The sequence below is a fragment of the Rissa tridactyla genome, chromosome 1 (assembly GCF_028500815.1).
Source record: "Rissa tridactyla isolate bRisTri1 chromosome 1, bRisTri1.patW.cur.20221130, whole genome shotgun sequence".
In the NCBI taxonomy this organism is placed as follows: domain Eukaryota; kingdom Metazoa; phylum Chordata; class Aves; order Charadriiformes; family Laridae; genus Rissa; species Rissa tridactyla.
The window spans coordinates 75,274,736-75,296,752 of record NC_071466.1 but is presented as its reverse complement, the minus strand read 5'-3'; the positions used below and the strand labels follow the sequence as shown (position 1 = coordinate 75,296,752).

General features: G+C 39.6%; 1 protein-coding gene across 2 annotated transcripts in view; it reads left to right on the top strand.

The window, feature by feature from the left end:
• Positions 1-22,017, top strand: part of GABRB3 (gamma-aminobutyric acid type A receptor subunit beta3) — a 196,441-nt gene that overhangs the window by 98,172 nt on the left and 76,252 nt on the right. The gene's annotated exons all lie outside the window — the stretch shown is intronic.

Here is a 22,017-nt window from a genome sequence, read left to right as displayed (position 1 = left end):
CATGTAATTACAAGACTAAATTCTGAATATACTTAAAATCTTCATTTCTTTGAAGAACTTTTTTTCAGACACTACTTCGGTTGATCGTCCCATGATCTGTATGAATTTTAGGTCTTGTTCTGCCCTCGCCTTTTTTCTAAAAGCAGCAAAACGTGTAGCAGAACTGTGGCTGGTATTCAGTTCAGTATCTTCATATGCATGCGAACAGTATTACTTACTCTTTAGCTTTGCAAGAATATTGGCTGGAGTTCTTAAATGCTGATGTGTTTCTAAAACTTGCCCTTTTTCATTAATCAGTCCCCAGCTTATCTTTGTTGTTTTTAATCAAGTGTTCTCGTTAGTGGTTTAGTCATGATTCATGCTGATCTATTGTCTAGCATTGTACTGTAAGTTTTATATATGAAAAGGAGCTTTTTTAATCCAGAGGTCTAGGAAGTAGTCAGATCCTTTTCTGGAGTATAGTTGTTGGTTGTTGTCTCAGTGCAAGAGAGTAAATAAGAAGCTGAGGATTTCCTTCCAGAAGGGAAGAAAATTGCTGTTGGAAATACCTCCCTGGAGCTAATAACCCCTTTCTGTCCAGGTAGCATATGGAGAGAAGCTTGTCAGGATGAGCAGAGGACACAATTTGTGTGCAACGGGGTCTGTTTGACACTGAGATGACTTGGCAGCATCATATTTCTGTAGTCCTTGCTCTGCTGCAGTTCATGCTGGGAGTTGGCTCAGTCTGGCCGCTTTGGGATCAGAGGAACAAGAAAGTGATTTAAGACAACTTTTCCCATTTTTCCCTTCGGCTGTTCTGACTGTAAGATTTACCTGATGAAGATCTGATCAAGACATTTTCAAAACATTGTTTTCTTAATACTTTTAAAGCAAATCTGCTGGTGAAAAACATAGAAACTGAATAAAAAGTTTTGTTTGTCTTAGTGTCTGTTATCTACCAGCAAGTCCAACCCATTTTTTTCTTGGTTTCCCTTCATGGGAGTAAACATACTAGAACATTAGACACTGATAAAAGGGGAGAAAAAATGTTTTATTAATTATTCAATAATCTCCAGAGGCTTAGTGTCATTTAGAGTTAGTGTACATCCTAAAGTAAGTATTCAAGACTTTGCAGTTCAGCAGTTACTGCCGGACCATGAAGAAATATCCCCAGGAACTGAGTTTCCCTGACGCGTGTGTGTGTACTTACACAAAAAAGGCAGGGGGACACACATGCAGACCCTGCTGCCAGTAGGCTGCTCCATGTTAGTAAAGTAAAGAGTTTTGGAAAACGTTCCCAAGTACTGGAAGTCCAACCAACCCTACCAATAAATCCTTGGAGCATTTCCTGGGGTGGTCTCAGCCCCTGCCAGCTGACGCTCCCTCAAAGGCTTCCCAGGCGTTGCTCAGGAGTCTGCACGGGCCAGAGATGCTTCTGATACCCAGCTAGCCTACAGCCACCCCTTTTTGGAGGGTGAGATGGTCTAATAGTAAGGACTCGAAATGTTCTTGCCAGATGGCCTCAGTGCTAGAGTATGTGTTTAATATTCTCATCACATTTAATACACTAGTAGAGACATAGCCATAGAGTCTCTTTGAGAAATTTATATACTGACCTATAAGCCTAATAAATTCAGCTTCTTTTTTTTTTTATTTCTTTTAGCCAGATGTACTGGCTGTACTGCATTGAGCCTTATTAAACATCCTCGCTAAGGCACACCTGTTGGACTTTTAAACGAGGGTTAATTCTCAGCCGGAATTCAGAGCTGGTGAAAATTCCCCACAGTTTGCTGTGACAAAAGGCCCCAGTGATGTGTGCAGTTCAGCTTTTCCCAAAGAATTTTTTCCTGAAGGAAATGCATGACTCTGGACTCAACAGGCCTCACACCTATAGCTGATGCTGCGCTGGCAGGTTGCCCCTGTTGGGTGCGATGGCCAGCTGTCCGGATGCCACCACCCTGCGCTTTTCATCCTTGGCACCATCAGAGCCTTTCTGCGGTGCAAACTTTCTTTCTTCTTTTGCTTGTAGCACTCCGAGGAAATATTTGATATTCAGTGTGCGTGAGAGATGAGGGAGAAAATGTCAGTAGAATTAACACAGATAAACATCTGTTTGATGTGTACTTATCAAACCAGGTAATTTTTTTTTTAATGCTATGTAGAATTATTTTGCAGGCTTTCTGTTAACAAAAGTGGGAAACTGTCTATTTTGGAAACACGTCAGTGGAGAATGAAGCCGAATGACATCTCCATTTATAGCAGCAATCTGTAAGATTTTCATGTAAGAATGCCTTCTCTGCACTGACCTACCTGTGTGCTCTGTGGGCTGACCTTCCAGCTGCTCATGGGCTCCAGAGGGTCTGATTCTGCCCAAATGTCTCTATTCTTTAGTGAAGAGCTTGACGAGTGAGTTGTGGGCGGGTTGTAGATAGTTTACGAAGCCAAGGTACAATGCTGTACCACTGTAAGGGAACTGATTACCAGAATGTCATGTTAACCATGCGTTTGAAATAACTGTGGAAATTGCCTTTCACTGATAGGTCTCAAAGTTCCATCTAAAGGAGTTCAACAGGCTTATGGTGTGCCACAGACAAGGAAGCGTGTGAAGGAAGCATCCTTCAGCAGACCAGTGACAGACCCTGCTTTCATGAGATATGGTCCAGTTCTTGGTGACAAAGGCTGGTACCGTACAACCCAGTAGGTGGAGATCTGCAGAACGCAGCTGGGTGGCCGATGTCCACATTAAATGCTTCTGTTGGGAGTTTACTTTGTAGAAGTAGTTCTGGTTTGGTTCAGTGAGCTGCATGGTGAGTTGTGGTTGGAGTTTTAGGTATCCTTATGGAGAGTGCCTCTGGTTTGGGTCCATCCAAAAGGAGTAAAGTTGTCATGCTCCCAAACAGCTTTGCAGCGTGAATCAAGGTATATAGTAAGGGAGAGCCACTGGCACATTCACTTCAAAAGCACGTTCCCGATTAGAGCTACAGTGCTAATATAGATAACTCAAAGCCATACTGACTCCCATTTTTAGGATGAATTGTCATTTGATTTTGGGACACTGAAGCACATTCCCATCTGATGTGTTATTTATTCATCACTTAATTAGCAACTAGTTGGGAAGTGATATCTTCATCTTTATTCTCATTTCTCCACCGTTCACAAGAAGCAGTTGTAAACAGGTGTAAGAATTGCTGTATCAGCTCATACCAAATGTCTCTTAGCCCAGTCTCATATCTCTGACTATGGCTAGTATCAGATGTTCAATGAATAGCATAAAAAAGCGATACTTCCCTGGAAAAATCTCTCAGCCTTCATAATTTTCAGTACAGGAATATCTGTGGTTGCAGCTGGTTTCTTAATGCTTAAGCTAAAGGATATTAAAATAAATGATTGCAGTTATTTAGCTAATGTACTCCTAGATAAAAGAGATCACTATGTATAGGTTTTGGCCACATTTTTCCTTGTAGATCATACTTTTTACAACATATTATTACAACGTGCGCCATCATTGTTGTTAGTTGCACTCGTTAAATCCCCAAAGATGTCCAGTGTTAATCACTGATATTGCAGTGAAATTTACCTCCGTGCTATCATGCAGATTTCTGGAAGTTGCTTGCTTTCATCAACTGTTTCTTCTGTATGCCAGGAAACTTCAGTGTACAAACAGTATAAAGCACTGCGTGTCTGTCTGAGACTATAAAAGGGAAAAAACTGTAAACTCTTCCCTAAATTTCTGGACTTTTCCAGTCTGGAAATCTCAAAGCAGCAATTTGTTTGCTTTAAATCGCACTAGTCCTCAAAAATCTTTCTGAAGTAATGTTTGAATTATGTTATTGTGAATTCAGGAGGAGAAAATCCAAATGTCTTTGGATATTCAGTCATGGATTAATTTATGTCTGAAACTACTTTTCCTCAAGCTCCTTTTGCCTACAATACTGAGTTCTACAGTGTAAAATATAGGAGTGTGTAATCCCCAAGATGAGAGTTTCTGATGACTTCAATGAACTTTAAAAAAAGAAACTGTAATACATTTTGAAAGCTGTTAAAATCTGTATTTTTTGATGCAGAATAGGAATTGAGAGCAGGTGCAGTGTTCTTTCAAGAACTCACCACTCCTCCCTTTCCGAAAAGATAAAGCTTCAGAATGTATGTCATCGTGAAATCTAGGTCAGAAAATCGATTAGAGATCAGGATTAAGTATTGCTTTTCTTAAAATGGGCAATATAATTTTTATTTGCATCATAAAAAGGTGGAAAAGAGGATATTTTTCCTGTGGTCAGGGCATTCTTGGGTATGGTGCCTGGAGACATGAACCCTTATTCAGGAGTTGGCAACGAGTTCCCGGGTGTCTCAGTTCAGACATAATCTGTGGTTCCCACTACACACACAGGTCTTTCACTGACACACTGTCTTCTCAGTAAGTGCTTCCTCATGTTCTTCACAACAGCATCTTCTTCACTGTTGTCTACGCTGGTACTGCTATAGAGTTTTCCAGATAAATCAATCATCGTCGCTTCAGGTATGGTGCAGAGCAAAATAATGAGAATGGAGAGCGGGGAGACGGAGAGAGAAGCTAATCTTCACAGTCATTTTCTCCCTCTATTGTGATGCGGTGAAATGCCCAAATTCTTCTCTGGTGAGTTGTTTCAAGACCTTCCAAGACTATTTTGGCAAAAGTTGCTGACCAGATGGTGCAAGAGGAGTCACAAGTGTCCATACGTTCTCCACCCCTTCTTAACCATAGCTGTGAGTTGTCAGACTCCAGTGTGGATTCCTGCTGCGATCAGGTAGGCAGGCAACAGGCACAAGGTGCATTTTGAGGAATTAGAGCTCTTATTCTTGCAGGGTATGAAGAGCCACTGTAGAAGCCTTCCAGAAGAAGTCTGGAGTGTATGGGAGGAGAACACCAAGCGGTAGACTTACTGTAATGTGAGTCTTCTCTTGAGGTCACTTCCAGATGCAAAACATTAATTAAGGGAGTTGTGTAGGAACCGGACTGTCCACTTAATGGCAATTTTATTATTTACACATTTGTTCTGGCCTAGAATCAAAAAATTTTCATATTTGAATATTTTCAATAGAACGTATTTTAAAAAATATTTCTTGGGAGCAGTCAAAATGTTTTTTATCGTAACGCTGATTTTTTTTCAATATAGTGCTAATTTAATATGAAACTATACTGAAATATTTACTGAAATACTGCAACAAAACATTGATTTTCTTCAAACAGTTTTTTTTTCCTAAATGGCATTTTGTCAAAATCAATATATCCTGGCAGACAAAGTATAATTTTGATGCCATAGTACTTTTTAGCAATGTGAAAACAACTATAGTGCTATTAGAATACTCATTATGGTGCTAAGCACTCCTAGCAAAATAGAAGTGCGTGCGTAACAAAACTGGCATCTGTGTGCCGGCTGAATCTCTTTGGTACAAGTGGGAAAATAAAGAGTTAGAATAGCCTTTATTTATTTACTAGCATGTAGTAGCAATGACAGAGCTAACTCCAGGAATGCAGGAGTGTATTGAAGCCTGAGCTTTCAAGTTCTCACTTTCGCTGTTATTTTATCCAGCGCAGGTAGCACCAGCATTTTAGCACATGATGATCACACCTTTGCTTTGTAACTATATCCTATGTCATGCTCCAGCAAATCTCTGCTTGAAATCAATTTATTACGGAGATGTGCTTGGTCGTTTATTTGTTTATTTATTTATTCGCTCATTTATTTGTTAATTTTTTTTCCAAAGAGGCTTCTGTGGACAGTGTAGTCCTCCACGGTGGGATGCAGTTGCATCGGATACTTTCAGAGAAGTAAATATTACATGCCTATTAAATATTTCTCTGGAGATTTGTAGTTGCAATCACTTCTGACTGACTAATCTCAAAAGGTAGGGTAGGAATATACCCTATCAGGCAGACCTTTATGATCCTTTGTGAAGTTACATCCCCTCAACAAAAGGTCTGCTGATTTTAGAGTATTATTTGCTCTATTAAGTTAACTGAATGAGTGTATGAAGAATATGTGGGTCAGTATTTGGTCCTTCTTAGTCTGGACAGGGGCGGATGCGAAGGGGTGTTAGGATCTTTTGCCGGATGAAGTCTAGGATGAGAGGCGTAGCGTCAGGACTGGTCATACCAGCCAGGGGTGTATGTACAGACATAACAGCCTATCCTTAAACATACAGCAAGCCGGCTGAACTCAAGCGGAGTCTGACTAAGCGTGTTTTTCTACACCGGGATGGTAAGAGTCATTAGCTGATGCATGCTTAGATTGGGCTATTAATTCCTAGGTAAGACCACGGGTATCGCAAAAATCACAGAAAGCCCTCGACTCTCAGGGTAGACTTATTACTGGGGCCATACTGGGATAATTTCATACTCCTCAACATCCTGCTGTCATGCTTACAGTCCAGGCTCAGGAAAGTAGCTCCAGGTGCGTGCATTTGTGATGTGGCATTTGTAAAGACCATGTCATTACATTAGAGTGGTTGCCGCTGGGGCAGCAAGTCAGTTTTAGAAATTACTCTAAAATAGAGACCAAATCGCCTGTTTGATGCATAATATGCACATTGATTTTTGCAACAGATTTATTTAATACGTTTTTTTACACTTTAGCCATCACAGGAAGTATATATTTTATATCCCCAGTAACATATGTAGCTATATATAATAGTGAATTATTGTGAGGAGGAAAGGGAATATTCCAATGGAAAGTGAAAGCCTGTCTTGAAGTTGCAGCCTTTTCAGTGCTGTCTTCCAGTGAGGCTGCTTGTAGCAAGCAGTGAGCTGCCTTCTTGCCAGAACCTCCTGAATTGCTGCAGAAGGTATTTTTTTCCTCTTTTTGATGCTGACACACGACATGCGACTCAGGCGGTGGCCGGCTCCCTCTGTCATCCACCTGATGCAGCTGGCAAACTCGTTCCTTCGCTGAAATCATCCCATGACCCAACATGTGTGCCTCTATCTGCAATACCTCACTTCTGAAAGTAGTGATACTGTGACATTTTATATCCATCGGGAATTAGGTTTTGTTTTGTTTTTTTTTTTTAAGATGCTGTATATTATCTCCTGTACGAAAATAAAATGGTATTCTATTATGCTACATTTCAATAGTTCAGCTGAGATTGGGTACAGTAGAACAAGGTTATGGATCTAATTAGTCACCCCTCTGTGGAACACCCAGGTTTTGTTCAGGTTCTTCTTTTTGGCAAGTGTATTTTCTTCCTTTGTACGTGAAATAATTTAGTGTCAGTGTGGCATCGCTTAAACTTTATTAGTTATAGAAATGGGGAAAATAATCTATTTAAATTGACTGGAATTATGATTACAAAACGCATCTTAGGATCAATATTTTAGAAACATGTTGATTTTAGAATCATTTCACGGAAGAATACAACAAAATAGGCACGCAAAAATCCCAACTTCAAAAGTCTCTCTGTAGTGGCCCCTAAAAATATGTTGACATAAAAAATTATTTTGTTTGATTTTGGCTGTATCTTAACCAAGGCATTAGACTAGCAGTACCGTGTGTATGTTAGGGTAAAATAACTGTAAAAATTATTCATGTAGTAGTGCATAGATAAGCTCGTAATTATTTATAACTTGTTGATTGCTTAATAGAACATTAGTTGCCTGAGTTTTCATTTTATTTTCCTTTAAGATATCTCATAATTTTAGAAATAAACAAAGGCAGACTTTGAACATTTTACATAAATGTGTCCTGGCCTGTTGTCAATGAATTTTTCAAAATGACATTTTGCTTTTTGTTCGGATCGTGTTTCTGCGTGAACAGCTCACATGCATTTTTGTAGTGTCTGAACTGCTTCTCCTCGTAAAGGTAGGCATTTGCCTCCGAGGTACAGTCCTGTGCTGCACTCAGTCTTCTGCAAATCCAGTTAACATTTGAGAAAGGTAAAATCATGGATAATTCTGTGTTCTTAAAGAGGAGTAAGAAAGATGAACCAACACTAAATGTTGTATTGTTTCACTCAACAGTGGTGTTTGTTCCTGCGCGTTAAACAATATTGTTTTAACGAGTATCTTTCTTGTTGACCTGTAGCGCTAGTAAAATTAACTCCTGTTTTCATTCCCACTGTGAGCTTTTTTTTCTCTGTACTTACTTGGATAAGATTATCAGCTAAAAAACATGTTTATTTTGATGTATATTTCCTTTTTCCAGAGTTGCTGAGTATTTTTTAATAATAAATTAGATGACTGCAAGCAAAATGTAGAGAAGTGGCACTGAAAAAAGAAATTATGTATTCCTTTCTTTCATGCAATTTCAGTATTTAAAGTTTTCAAAACCAGATGGAGACTTTTACTTATTAACAAGTTGCGGTTAAAACTCTAAGGTATATTTTTTCATTGTTTTTACTGCAGAGTCTGATAAAAGTAATAGCAATTCTAACCTTCTCCCTTCTGTCAGTCATTGTAAATGGTCTTTTATACTCGGGAGAGCTCATCATAAATTTCTAATGCTAGTGTCAATGAAGTTTGTTACAAGTTCCTTTACTGCAGTGGCACATGGTGCATATCGTAGCGCAGAGGAGCGGCCACTAAACTGTGAGTGACTTCCACACTCCCAGAGCAACCCAAAGAGTCTCTGGAGGCTCTGTGTAGGTTTTCTGCTCTGTTAATTGAAGATGATTTCTTTAATGTGGAGAACCTACCTTGATTAGAGTCATAAATTCCTAATCCCTTCGTTGTCATCTGTTAAAAGCGTGGATGATTTCTGACTAGAATTCTTCATTTTGGCTTAAATGTCTTTATCGTGTTCTTGAGTGGTAGTGTGAGCAAATGCAGCTTCACCTTTTGGGAATAGAAGCTATTTTAAAAGATAAAGTTATCTTGCTATTTTTATTTTTTTTCTGTATCATGAAGAAGCAGAGAAATGTAAAGTCAGGAAAAAAAACAATACATTATTCTTCCTCCAATCCTAAATCTACCGCTTTCCCCAGAAATTAGATAGAGCTTGAAATACTTACTGTCCCCCCAGAGCCACTAGATTAAATCAGATTGAGATTACTTAACTCTCCCAGTTAAATGCATTTGAGAAATGGCAGGAGGAGCTGATGGCTCCGGTGTTGTGAGTGATGAGGGACTGCTCCCTCCCGGGAGCCTTCCCCGAGGATTTGCTGGTGGGGGACCAGCACCACGTACCCCAGGCTGTGGGATGTTGCGGCATCTGTGGTCTTTTAACCCTTTTCCCCTCTTGCCCCGTGTACCCGCTTCAAAGAATGATCGCAGCAGGGAAGGGAAAATCTAAGAGAAACGCGGTGTGTGCTCTGGGTCAGCGTCACCAGCATTTCCTTGCTCCGTTGAAGCCTGCGCAGCCTCTGAAGGAGCGCAGCCTGAAGGCCCACGATTTGTAATATGGCTGCAGGAATTTTCTTTCGGTTCATTTACTGAAAATCACCTTGGAAATGACAGCATCCCGGCTATTCCACTCATGCTGTGGCGGGAGTCCTTTCTACTTGGTTTATAGTGGCGTTGTGGCAGAGCCATGCAGGAAGGGCAGCGACGGAGGGCAGAGCCTTGCCAGGGTTCTTCAAACTGGCAGTGACGTTTTAAGGCCTGGGTTCAGCATCGCTGTGAGGCACACCCTGGTCAGCAGAGTTAAATGATGCTAAATGAATTGCTAAATAAAAGTGCTTTCCTGACTTGGTGGTGTTATTGGGGAAGAAATGCTTTTAAAATTATTTATTTGTGGAGGAGTTTAATAGATACAGTTTCAAGATTCATGGTCCATTTAAAAATACAATTTGATAAATGACCCTATACTTAAAGATCAGGACTAAAACACTTTATGAGTAAAGCCTTATTTTTCCCTTACATTGTTCTCATACTTGGCTAGTTCAAGTGCAGCATCACTGTTACGTACAGTATTAACTACTAGCATTTTGTTTTATGCCACATAATCTCTTCTACATTTTAAATTTTAAAACCGGAATGAACCTTCTGTAGGAAGATCAGAAAAGAAAGTCAAAATAACTGCTAATAATTATTTAGAAATTGTTTACCTGTCAGTGAAAGAATGGCAAATTGCCTTAAGGTTCAAGTGACATAAGATCAAGCACAAGACTAGTTTCTCTGACCACCTGATACGCTCTAAATTAACACCCTAATCCTGAGATAATCCTTGCTTGCAGTGTACAGATACTGAAAAGATAAAGAGCAATTCAGAGTCATTAGAGGAGACATAATATACACACACCATATGAATAATCTATATGGCAGTGGTTTAGAAGAAATGTGAGGGAGAGTTGGTCAGTGGGATATGTCAGGCTGTGGAGGAGATTGACAGTTAAGCAGTGGAAGTCTCTCTTTGTAAACTGCGTACCAACATGCTTAGGAAGAAGCAATTTCATATATTAAGTGACCGGGTTAGCAGGAGAAGTCAGTATCTTTTGCCATCTCTAACATATGTAAACAAAAAACCTCTCTCCCTTCATTTGGCAGGATTTTTTTATATTTGTTTTTTGTTCTTTCAGCCCTTATAAAATAATCTGCCTTATGCTCTTTTCCTGTGCACCTTCGTTTGGTTTCGACTGGTTTGTGTGTGGGCGTTGCAGGTGAAGCAGTGTGTGGTCTGCTGGCTTTGGCTCCAAGGTTGAGGCATCAGTGAATTTCACCTGTTTATTAAAATCGATCATGAAATCAAATGAACAGCAGCAGACTCCTTAAAAAAAACAAACTTCAGGAGGGATGTGAAGCTTTAAGGTGGTCAATCCTGCGTTGTGTCTGAATGTCAAGACTGGAGAGCCCAGGTCAGCAGAAGCTCTTGGGGAGATGACTTCCACAGTGTTTTTGTAGATGTTTGTCAGTACGAATGTACGGGGAAACTGGGTAGCATTCAGGTCTTTTAGTTTTCTAAACTCACCTTTTAACTTTGAACAATATAATTCTGGATGTACATATGTCATTTGAGCAAACCTTATTTCTTCGAAACCACTGTGATACTTGCCACTGCCAAATGACTGAGAATGTAGAAGCGTTAGACTTCTAATACTTGCCTTTGAGAAACCGATCCAGCACTGGCTGCCTTCAATAAATTTTTGCATCAGGTTCTAAATCATATTGGTGACATGATCTTAACCTCCAAGAACGTAGAGTGGAACTGGGGCAATGTGAAATCTGTATTCCCTGCTAAATGAGAGAGCCAGCGCTGGAGCGGAGGGCTGGGCTGGGCAGGCATCCCCTGGCGAAGGCGCAGCGCAGAGCGGGAGCGCGGCAGCGCTCTCTTTTACGGCCAGATGCCAGATGCGAAGTTTAATGACGGCTATTGCATCTTGAAACTGATTACAAGACTGAATTGTATTAGTGCTTGTCAGGTAGAAAAACAATTTGTTAGGCGTTTTCTTGTTTTATGGATTTTGAGCAGTGAGAATTGACTTTTTTAAGGGTTTTTTCTGCAACTATATGGACTAGAAAATTCTAAAAAACCTGGAGTTCTTCTGTAATTTATATGATTCCAAACCCAGAGTTTGTTTCCTGTACCTTTCCTTTTTATGCTGAGCTTCTGTGTAATGGTATGTACCTCTGAACAGAGCTTCTCTAGTCTGGAAGACTATATGCCCATAAGCATATAGACGGGATAAGAAATCAGAGAGAGGTAGTCAGGACTGAGAAGCAGAATTGCACGAGTGAACTTGGAAGTTCATCATACATAAAAAAAAAAGAAAAAAGAAAGAAAAAAATACAGTTGTTAAAAATGGCGGGAGTTTGATAGGATTTAATTTTCCTTGGAATTTTTAGTGAAGCAGACATTATTTTTGACTCTTCTCTCATGGAGTTGGTCCTTTGAAAAGTCTTTGTGCAGGGTCCTACAAAGTCCTTCTTGATGGGAATTTGGAATAATATAAGTCGTAAGTGACCACAAGAAGCACATTATGCAGGCTCTGTAAAGTAATTTTTCAGTCTGCCATCAAGCCTTTGTATATAAAACTAAGTTCAATTTTCCCTTCTGGTAGGGGGTGGAAAGATTTGATTATAGAAGTGGATAGCCCTTAATTTTGTAGCTGTTTTTCTTACCAGCTATGTGCCCAGAGCTCTCAGAGGTATTTCTAGATGTGTATCTACAATAAGCACATCTGAAAATGCTGGAGAAGGAAGGGGTCCACGTTATCTGAAAGACACCATGATTAATATTCCTCCTCCCAGTGAGACCTCTCTGGCCAGACAGCTCTAAAGCTCAGACACGTTATTTAAATTTTCAGGCACTTCATAGAGAATGGCAACAAAACAGGTTGTGTTGAAATCCCTTGACCGTATATTTTTGAGAAAACACAATGAATAATACTCCCACCGTTTAGTATTTTTGTAGGGAATTCTGATTTCTACATGGTGTTTATCAAGAGCGTAGACAGCGTAGTTTAGTGTCATTATTACCTGAAACCTGGCTACAGTGTGGAATACTTTGAAGACATCGGTTGTTGTAATTGACAATTTTATTTGCATATGTGCAATAGGTTATGTTTTTTTCAGACAATGAAACCGAATTAAGAACTGATAAATGCCTATGTATGTCATGCATATTTACAGTCAGAGTTTACCCTTCAGTGGGCTCTTCAGTGCTTGTCCACTCGGTGAACTGCTAGTCATTTAACTAACTACATGTGTATTTATCGAAGATTTAAAATGGTGCGAGATGCAATGCAACTGGGTTGGAAGTTGCAATCTTACTATATTTGTTAATCACAAAGATTACTCATTTTAAGTTATTTGGATAACAGCTAAAGCATAATTAAATTTAATCAGGGTTGCAAGGCATGTTTAGGAAAAACTTTGCTGCATAATAAAAAGCTTAAGGCAAGGGAGAACAAATGTGACCTGGGTTGTCTGCCACTTTGAGCCTGAGTATAATTTTACCAGGACTATTTCAAACCATTTATTTGATGTCTGTCCCCATTTCTTTGAAAAATAAGGGATGGAATGATAACTGCTGGAAAGCTGGAAAATACTGTGCTTGGTGTTTGCAGAGGTTTCAGTTTATATGGAAAGCTGCTGCCAAACCACTTTACAGCCTGATAGATTCTAGCATATTTAAGTAAGGCAATTGATTGTATTCGGGACAAATTCTTTGATTTGGAGAATGTAGAAAAAAAACATTTTAAACTGTGAGTTTGTACATATTAAGCTGATCAAACTGTGAAAGTTTCCCTCAGTGATCAGAGCACAGGCCTAAGGATGCTTGTGCACTTTAGGGAAGGCAACTTGAACATAGACCTCAATTACCAATGCTCCAGTTTTAAAGTAAAATGAGCCTTCTTTACTTTTACTGATCCTATCAGTGCTACTGCGCACTTTCAAGGGATGAATTACAAACCCCACTTCAGATTTTCACATGCTGAGGTGAACAAACCCGCCTTATTGAACATCAACCTGAATTACTCATGCTGACAACTATGAAACACTGATGTTCTGTAACACCAATATCTTGAGAAGCTGCTAGTAAGCAAACGCATGTAAGTCAACATTTGGTATAGAAATATACTGTAAATACAAAGTAAATTGTTTACTTTGTTGATAGTGAATATTTTAGTTAAAGGAGCAAATAGAGTACTACTGCATACAGAGTTCAAGGACATTTAATACTGTTAAAAATACAATTTTTATCATTCTGATTTCCCTAATGATAATACTTGTCACGACTTATGATTTTAATGAATTTGTAGTGTGATTAAATATGACAAATACTTCACCTGGATCTTAAGTACAGAACTCCTTCTTCTGCCCTCGGTTATCCTACTGAGATGTATAGTAGACTTTTATTGAATGACTGCATGGAAATAATACTTTGACTTACCCTGCTTATGCCGGGCTGGAATTTCAATTTTTTAAGATGAAAATGTCTTCTTTGCCTACTTTGCTTTTGTAAAAGAGTGTTTAAAAGAAAGATTGAGTTGTACAGATGGTTCGATAATGTTTGTACTCCTTTTAGTAATGTTGGGATACGGTGTCATCATTTGTATCCTCATAAAATGTAATTAGGTATTGAATATTTGCCTTCAAAAATATTCAGCCTGAGCTGCCTTTTTTTGAGAAGTCTGGCAGTGGACTGTGAAGTGGAGCATACTCAGTTCTCCTGCTGCGTCACATCCCACACTACTTTCTTCCTGAAAAATTCAGTAGTTTTTTAATGTTTAGTTAACGGGTCTTATTCAATTTGACGCATACTGCAGGTGAGAGGCATCAAACACTTACCTATGTTCTTCAAAATATATATAAGTGCCTAGCTCTATCTGTTTAAGGAAGGTGGTGACTGAAGTGATATGCTTGCCAAAATGGAGTAAGTTATGAAAAAATGTGGTAAAACTTGTAAATTCTTGACTGTCAATACTATGTGCAAGCCACTATCTTACAGTATGAGACATCTCAACACCCTTTTTAAATGTCATGTAATTATAAAAAGGTCCAATAATGTCTTCCACAGCTGAAATACGGCTCCCTAGCTCCATAGGTTATAGTTTCTTCATTTGCACGTGTAATAGCTTTTGCCTTAGAGGACACTCCAAATGAACGGCGCAGTAGTAATATAGATATGGAAGATAAGTTTCAAGAGAAATCTCCTCTATTTCTGCTGCAATGAGCAAAAACTGGGTTAAAAAATGATCCTAGGGCCCCTTGACCTTTTTCTTCATCTTTGTCTTCATCTTCTTTGCCACCGCCGCCTTGTCGTTATCATCCACTTCCTTTCACCAGAATACTTCTCTGGCATTTCTGGAGTGTAGATTTTCTGCTTTTTTGTTTCTTCAGTTTCCTCCCTATCGGTAAAATGCCAGAGTGTTTTTCTACTAGAAGTTTTCAGACTTTGCTGTTCTGAAGAAGACAATGATAGGACAGTGTTAATGTCTCTTTCCTGCAAATACCCAACATTCAAAACCAAAATTGGGAGGCAAGTATCTTGTGCTACGTTTGCAGCCATCCACTTCAATGCTGTGGACTTCCTCAAGTCAACCAAACCAAAACTGGCTGGAGCAGGCTATATTCCTCTGTGAAATTTAATCTCAGTGGGAACTGGTACTTCCAAGGGGATATCAAAACATAGAATCATAGAATCATTTAGGTTGGAAAAGACCCTTGGGATCATCGAGTCCAACCATCAGCTCCACTCTACAAAGTTCTCCCTTACACCATATCCCATGCAGTGGCTGAGCATATTGGAGCGGTGGTGTCACTGTCCCAGTACAGCTATTGTGTTTTCAGGAGTTGGCTAGTGCTGCTGTGCCATGATGCGGTGCTACTGCTGCGCCGTGGGCACGAGAGCCGTCTGCGGGACCTTGTGACTCTCTGTTCTCATTTGTGTGGTGTATTTGCTGGATTTACTCAGTCCTCCTGTGTGTCACCTACCACGCAGCAAAACCTTTCGTGTCTACACAATTTCCCTCTTGCCGTCCATCAGATTACTTTTGGAGGCCGATCTGCTCAAACATGGCTGACAACTGAAATACCCAGGAATGTGGTACTTACTTTGCAAACAGACACTAAAACGACCTATCAAGCAGATCTTGATTTGCCAAATTTTATCTGTCAGCTTTCACCGACTGTCTACCTGGATGTTAAAGACACACCTCTGGCACACAGTCAGGAGGTGAATCTGTGATCATTTTAGTCCTGAAGGTCATCAGGAGGTGCCTACCCAAAATACATCAGACAGTTTGCATTGTATGTGAGACCTTTGATTCTGGAAACGACAGTGGGCTTTTGTCCATTTGCGTGCTGATATCAGATGCATTTTAACTGGTATCTAAAATAACTCTCAAAGGCTGATGGTTCCATCCGGTGGTAAAAATATCAGAAGTGAGGTTCCTGAGCTTTTGGAGAAGGCAGTTTACTGCACTGCACTGTTTACCTGAGCAGGCACTGCTTGTATCTATACTGCTGCTGTGTGTGCCTTCTACAAGCATTGAAGCAATTTAAATTTTGCCCATAGAAATTCTCTGGGCATAAGAACATTAAGTTTGCAAACTGGAAGTCATGCCTTTTACATAATGATTAGTAGTACAGTAGGAAAAACAATGTCTCTACCAGTCTTTGGCTGGTGAACCTTAATTTAAGAGCCTGCTTCTGCCCTTCTAATGCCACTGGTTGGTTACTCACTCCTGGTTCTCTTAGTGGATGGAATTGTGACTCCATCCAATCCTGCCATTGCAAGGGATGGCGTTCAGTAACTTTGATAGTACTTTCCCATTCTCTGTTCCTATGCTCGTAAATCTGCAGTGGATTTATTTCACCCATTTACAGAGTAAAGGACCCCACCATGCCCTGTGTGCAACAAGATTAAAGTTGGGCAGATGTCGTCAGTAAGGAGTTAAATAATAATTTTAACCTTCAGGGCTAGGGCTGCACTGAGCAGCATTCAGGCTGAAATTATTTGAATATTTGCTAATACTGCTTAATTGCCGTGTCTCGTGAAAAGTGTTCCCTTCTCCCATGAGACTCAGAACTCCAAAATGCTGAAAATCTCTTCATAGCAAAATGACAGCAGGCTAAATTAGCCTAGACAGACAGTCCTGTAACTGCAGCTATAGCCTTGAATTACTCATCAAATAACGAGGCTAGGCTTTCTTTAGAGATTGTTTGTGTATTGTTCATACTCACACGTTATATTGTGCCACATAGGGAAACGCCAGGTTTTTTAAAACATTCTTCCAATACAAATCATTGTTTTCCATTCCAGAAACAATTCTCCTAAGCTTGTTTGGCTTATCAGGCTGATCTGTACAACTTGGAAAACAAATCTTGGGTAGCAAATGCTTCCATTAGTTGTTCTCAGCCAATCCACAGATGGAAAAACACAGTGAACTGTAAGCAATGGTGTTTGTTTAATGACTGCTCACTGTTGAGAGTGCCCATGTGGCATTAAATGAGTCAAACTGATGAGATGCACAGACACCTGTACAGGTTTGTGTGTAATAAAAAGTCTTTGCAGAACATTTGATGGTGCACGAGCCAATGTGTGCTCCTCCATCCTTCACCTTGCACACCATTCCTGCTCAAGAACATGCTTGTAGCTGGGGAGCTTTTCTGGTTACCCAACAAAGAGGTAAAATCTGTAAATCATACTCTTCTGTGATTCAGGCATCCCATTCCAGCTGGAGTGGTGAGGTTAATGCCAGCTCAGCAGTCGCACAAATGAAGATGTATTTTCAAATTAGAAGCATGGGTTTTGACAAGGCTGCGTTCCTTCATGGGCGTTGGAATTTGTGTTGGGTATTTTGCTGATCAGTGCTTGTGATGTTGCTGGATCGCTCTAACCCATCTTTCTGCTGTTTCCATTACCTCAGTGTTATCGCTTTGTGATTTTGATATTTATGGTGGCTCAAGTTCTAGAGGACCTTCTAATGTATACATCAGGTAGAAAAACTGTTGCATCAGAGGTTGTGCTTCTCTCAAACTTCATTATGCTGTGGAAATCTCAGTTCTCTGTGTCATCCAGTGCATGTTTTAAGTAGTCAGGAGCGTGATTAGACATGGCCATTGCCATCGCCTTCTCTCTATATTGGCTGCAGTTTCTGTCACAACTTCTCTGTCTTCTTATTTCCCTTTTCCTGACTCTGCATACCGTGGTTAAAATGGTGTAGTTTCTGTTCTGATATCAACTATCTACTGCAGCTTTCTTCACAACCAAACATCGAACTTCTTAGGGATCAAGAAATCAGACTAGCAGTCAGTAAATTCAGTGCTTCTCTATTACTTTACCATGACTTTTCACACCAATTTACGCAAAAATAATTTACCCAAAAGGAAAAAACTTAAGACAATTGTTAGCTAGCATGTAAGTAATTGAAAATAGCTTGCGGAAGTGTCTTTCAAAAAACAAATTTTCTGGGATTTTCTTCAATTTTCTTCCAATTTTTTGAAAGTCAGACCTGTGTTTTAGTGAAAAGCTATGAGATTTCACTTTGGAAAGAGTGTAGGATCCGATTCTGATATTCCTACCCACACTGATTAGTCCTTTTATATTTGGGCCTCTAGTGCCTTGTGATAGGCTTACTGAAGATCTCTAGAAGCAGAGTGAAGATACTAGAGTCTAGCTCTGCCTACAATTTTCTTATGTAACTTTAGCAAGTTTGTGCAATATCATATAATCCTATGTGAAACAATTTGGATTAAAAGATCTCCCCCTCACACCACTCTTTCCCCTCACATGCATACTTTTGGTTGCTTTCATGTTCAGAATATAAATAGTGTCCTGACTGTCGTGGTCTGTGAAGAGTTTTTCCAAATCCCATTAGGAAACTTCTGTTTTGGTAAAAAAAAAAAAAAAAAAAAAAAAAGTGAGATCATTTTTGCCCAGATAGTTTCAGTTCCGCTGAAGACGACTTCTTTCTTTTTTTGGATATTTACTTAAAACCATTATTTGGTAGTAAACACTGAAGTGCTGCTTTCTTTGTCTTCAGCTCCTAATGATCCAGAACATATCAATCACTGAATCAGTTATTAAAATTCTTAGGCAGTAGATGTAATTTAAGAGACTCAAACTGTCCAGAGGGCAGTAGACATAGATAGCTCTTAAAGATGCAAGACATGTAAACTAATTTTTGCCAGCAGTTAATCACTAGCATGAAAAGTAGAAAACTTTTGACACAGTAATAAGTTTATTTTTCTGTTCATTCTGGCAAATAGAATTTCTTCTAAATCTGTGTTAAAAGCAATAGAGTTTCATATATTGCTACACAATTTTCTGGGCCTGTCAGATCACAGGTGATCAGATTTTTCTTTTTTGCTTTTGGGCTCTTCCACCCCTTTGGAGCTGGAATGTCCTCAGTGAATTTGATGCTGTTTAATGCTATAAATGCACAATGCCTAATTTTCCTTTTCCTTTTTAACATCCTTTCAGTTGTCTAACACATAAAATAGTAAATATTATACACTTGAAGAAACATTCAGGGATGTTCATGGAGTTTGTTTCTACTGGATGTAACATCCATTCTTTATTTTCCTAATACAAGCATGTGTGTGTATTTGTCTAATCCTTTTCTTCTATTTTAGTTTTAAAGGGTAGATTAGGATTAGGCTACATATGTGCACAAGGGAATTAAGTGGATTGTAAGACCAGCCTTTCAGCCTTGGCTATGCTACCTGCCTTTCTTGTTGCTGAATCATAGGATGCCGGGGAAGCCAGTAGGTTTCCAACTGAATTGTGCCAGAACGCAGAATGCTCCTTACAAATTACTCCCACCTTTAAAAATGGAAGACAAGGAGGCAACTTCGACCCTAGAAGATTTGTCGTGGGCAAAAATAGCTGCTGTCATGATTATTGTGATGTGGGAGTGTGTATGCGTGCCCTAACTTTTCTCAGTATTCAACAGAAAGGTGTAGTCCAGCTAGGTAGTTGTAGGAAGACTAATTTGCTCCAAGACTGAAACAGGGAATAATCGAAAACATAGCAGAGCAGCAACAGGCAAGATTTTTACAGCGCAACAGAATGATAATGTTTGAGAACATACAAGTCTTGAAAACCAGGAGGAAAAAAAAAGCAACCCCAAACAAGACCTCACCGTATGCTTTTATTTTACTAAAAGCGAAATATCAGAAAATTCTGCATGACAATCTCGCTATGACAGCTAAAGAAGATTGACTTGGAGCTTCAAGGAGCACCTCAGGTAATTGCAGTTTCTGCTGCACACAGATTCTTTGCTTATTTTGTGCTGCTTCAGCACTTTTCGAAATAAAGTCATTGTCACTTAAGTGAACATGTGTAATACAACAGATTTAGTTGATGAATCGGTCCAAAGTCTTCCTTGCATATATTCACTGGAATTGAGCCATAGATGAAATTGGTTCTTTTTTTTTTTCTTTTTTTTTTCTAGAGCACTGAATTATATTCTGAGTTATTATTTTGCATCAAAAGGCAAATGCTAATAATAGCAATCAGCTTGCTTAGTCCAACATCCTAAGTGTGTTAGTGGCATAATGATTTCAGCTATTGTGCTTTATCAGCAATATGCCTGGGGACTGCGCCAGCTGAAGAGTATATAGTATACAGTAACACCACTGACATACTAGCATTATGAATTTTTAGTATTCCTTAAATGTACAAGGTTTTAAAAACTATTAAACATAAGATTGTTCTCATTCAGTCCCTGACTCCCTTTATTAACAACACTAGTGTAAGATTTACTTAAAGAAATTGCTGGTAGAAAGATTTGCTTTCTCACTGCTGCATTAACCTAAGATTCTACACATGGCTTAAATTATACATGATGGAAAAGGGAGAAGAGTAGAGAAATTTAATTAAATTAAATGACCAAGTTGTCTCAATCCAAACACGTTTGGTCAAAATCTGTGCCAGGGATTGCTGTAGCAGTGTTCAGGATGACCCCATCTGAAATACAGCTAAAATGTTCTGTTTGAACTTCAGAAAAAAGAGAAATGAACAAACCAGAAACCCCTTAAATAAAGATCTCATGAATAATATTAGCAATAAGAAAAGAATTTGCAGCTACTAATGTGAGTTTTGTTTGTATATGTCATAAGGACACACAGTTCTCGATGGAGTGTCTTGCTATGAACTCTGCAGGACTTGCAGGGAAAGATCCACAAAGATGCATCATTTTTTTTCCAGGTTCCCAGGCGACCACCACAGTACCCATCTACTACTTCCCCTACTACACGTTCAGGGGTGTTAGGGCACTAAAAGGTTTTGCCTGAATGCCCCATTACTCATAAAACCAGATTTCCCCATATGTGCACAAAATGGTTATTCAGAGCTACTGGCTCTTGCTCTTTCAGGTGACAGCCAAACTCTTTGGTGTTGCAGAGCTATGTATCCTTTGTTGAGCTCATCCGTCATCCTAGGCTGATGCCTAAAAATACGTCCCTGGAGGCAATACTTTTCAGATGAGATAATGTATGTATTCTATGGGATCCATCATCTTTAAGAGTTCTGGTTTCTGGCTTTCCCCTCTAGAAATAGTCACTTCTTTGGGTTTAAGTTTTACATCAAATTTTCCTTTAAAATTGTTTCCATTTTAAAATCCCATCCTAATTACAGTGTTACAAGAGCAATAGATTTCATTTGCTCATTCATTATTGTATTGTTGTCCTTGTTTGAGGGAGTTTTCCTTTGTCACATAAAGATGTTTTGGGCAAATGTCAGCTGGCTAGCCAGCATTATTTTTCAGTTTGGTCTGCAAACAGAGTGTTTACGCTAAATAACTGTTCCTTTTCCCAGGAGGAGTTGGTAGTGCTGAACTACATTATTATCTCTGAATATATATGAAGTAAGTCCATGATATTCCTACCATACACATGCAGAACTGATCATCAGAGAAAAACATAAATCTGAACAGCCACGGTGGCCATCACTGGCTCTTGGTAAAGGCGAGACGGAAGGATACATGAACAGGCCTGGGGTGGTTGTGCCCTTGGCTCAAACAACCAGCAGCGGCTCTTGCTGAGGACAGGGAGCTGATCTCATGAAATGAGAGGCTGGATCGTTCCTCAGCCCCGAGTGACTGTACTCACACTCCTGCATTCCTGTTCGTGAAGTAAACTTTATTGGTTAAAGCCACTTCCCCAAGTCCTAAATGCTTTTACTTCGCTAGTGGGTTGGGCCGAGGGTAATCACTGTGAGCTGCTGAGTTACAACTGGAATCGCAGGACTTCAGTCACCTGTGACCACCTGTCCATCCACTAACCGCCTGCCTACGACAATTGCTTCTATTATGTTATTCTTTTCCACCGTTCCCTCTCCTGTTGTGCTCCCTCTCCTCTGCCGTTTTTGCCTTCCCACTTCTTTTGTCATCCTGCCTTACGTATCTATATATAGAAAGCATGGCACACTCTTTCTGTGACGCTAATATGACTTCTGTCGCTGTCGTGCTCTCCTCTCCGCTTGTTTTTCTTCTTTGACTTTTCTCGATGGAGTAAGTACTTTGGTTTAGGGACTGGCTCAGAGACTGCTGGTGTGGGGTCCTGTTTTAAATTAATCCTGTCTTAATACAAATCAGTGACATAATTAATAGCTGCTTCTGAATTCAGTTGTGATGAGCATTGTGTGTAAGTGCCATGCATTCAGCATAGCAAAAGAATTT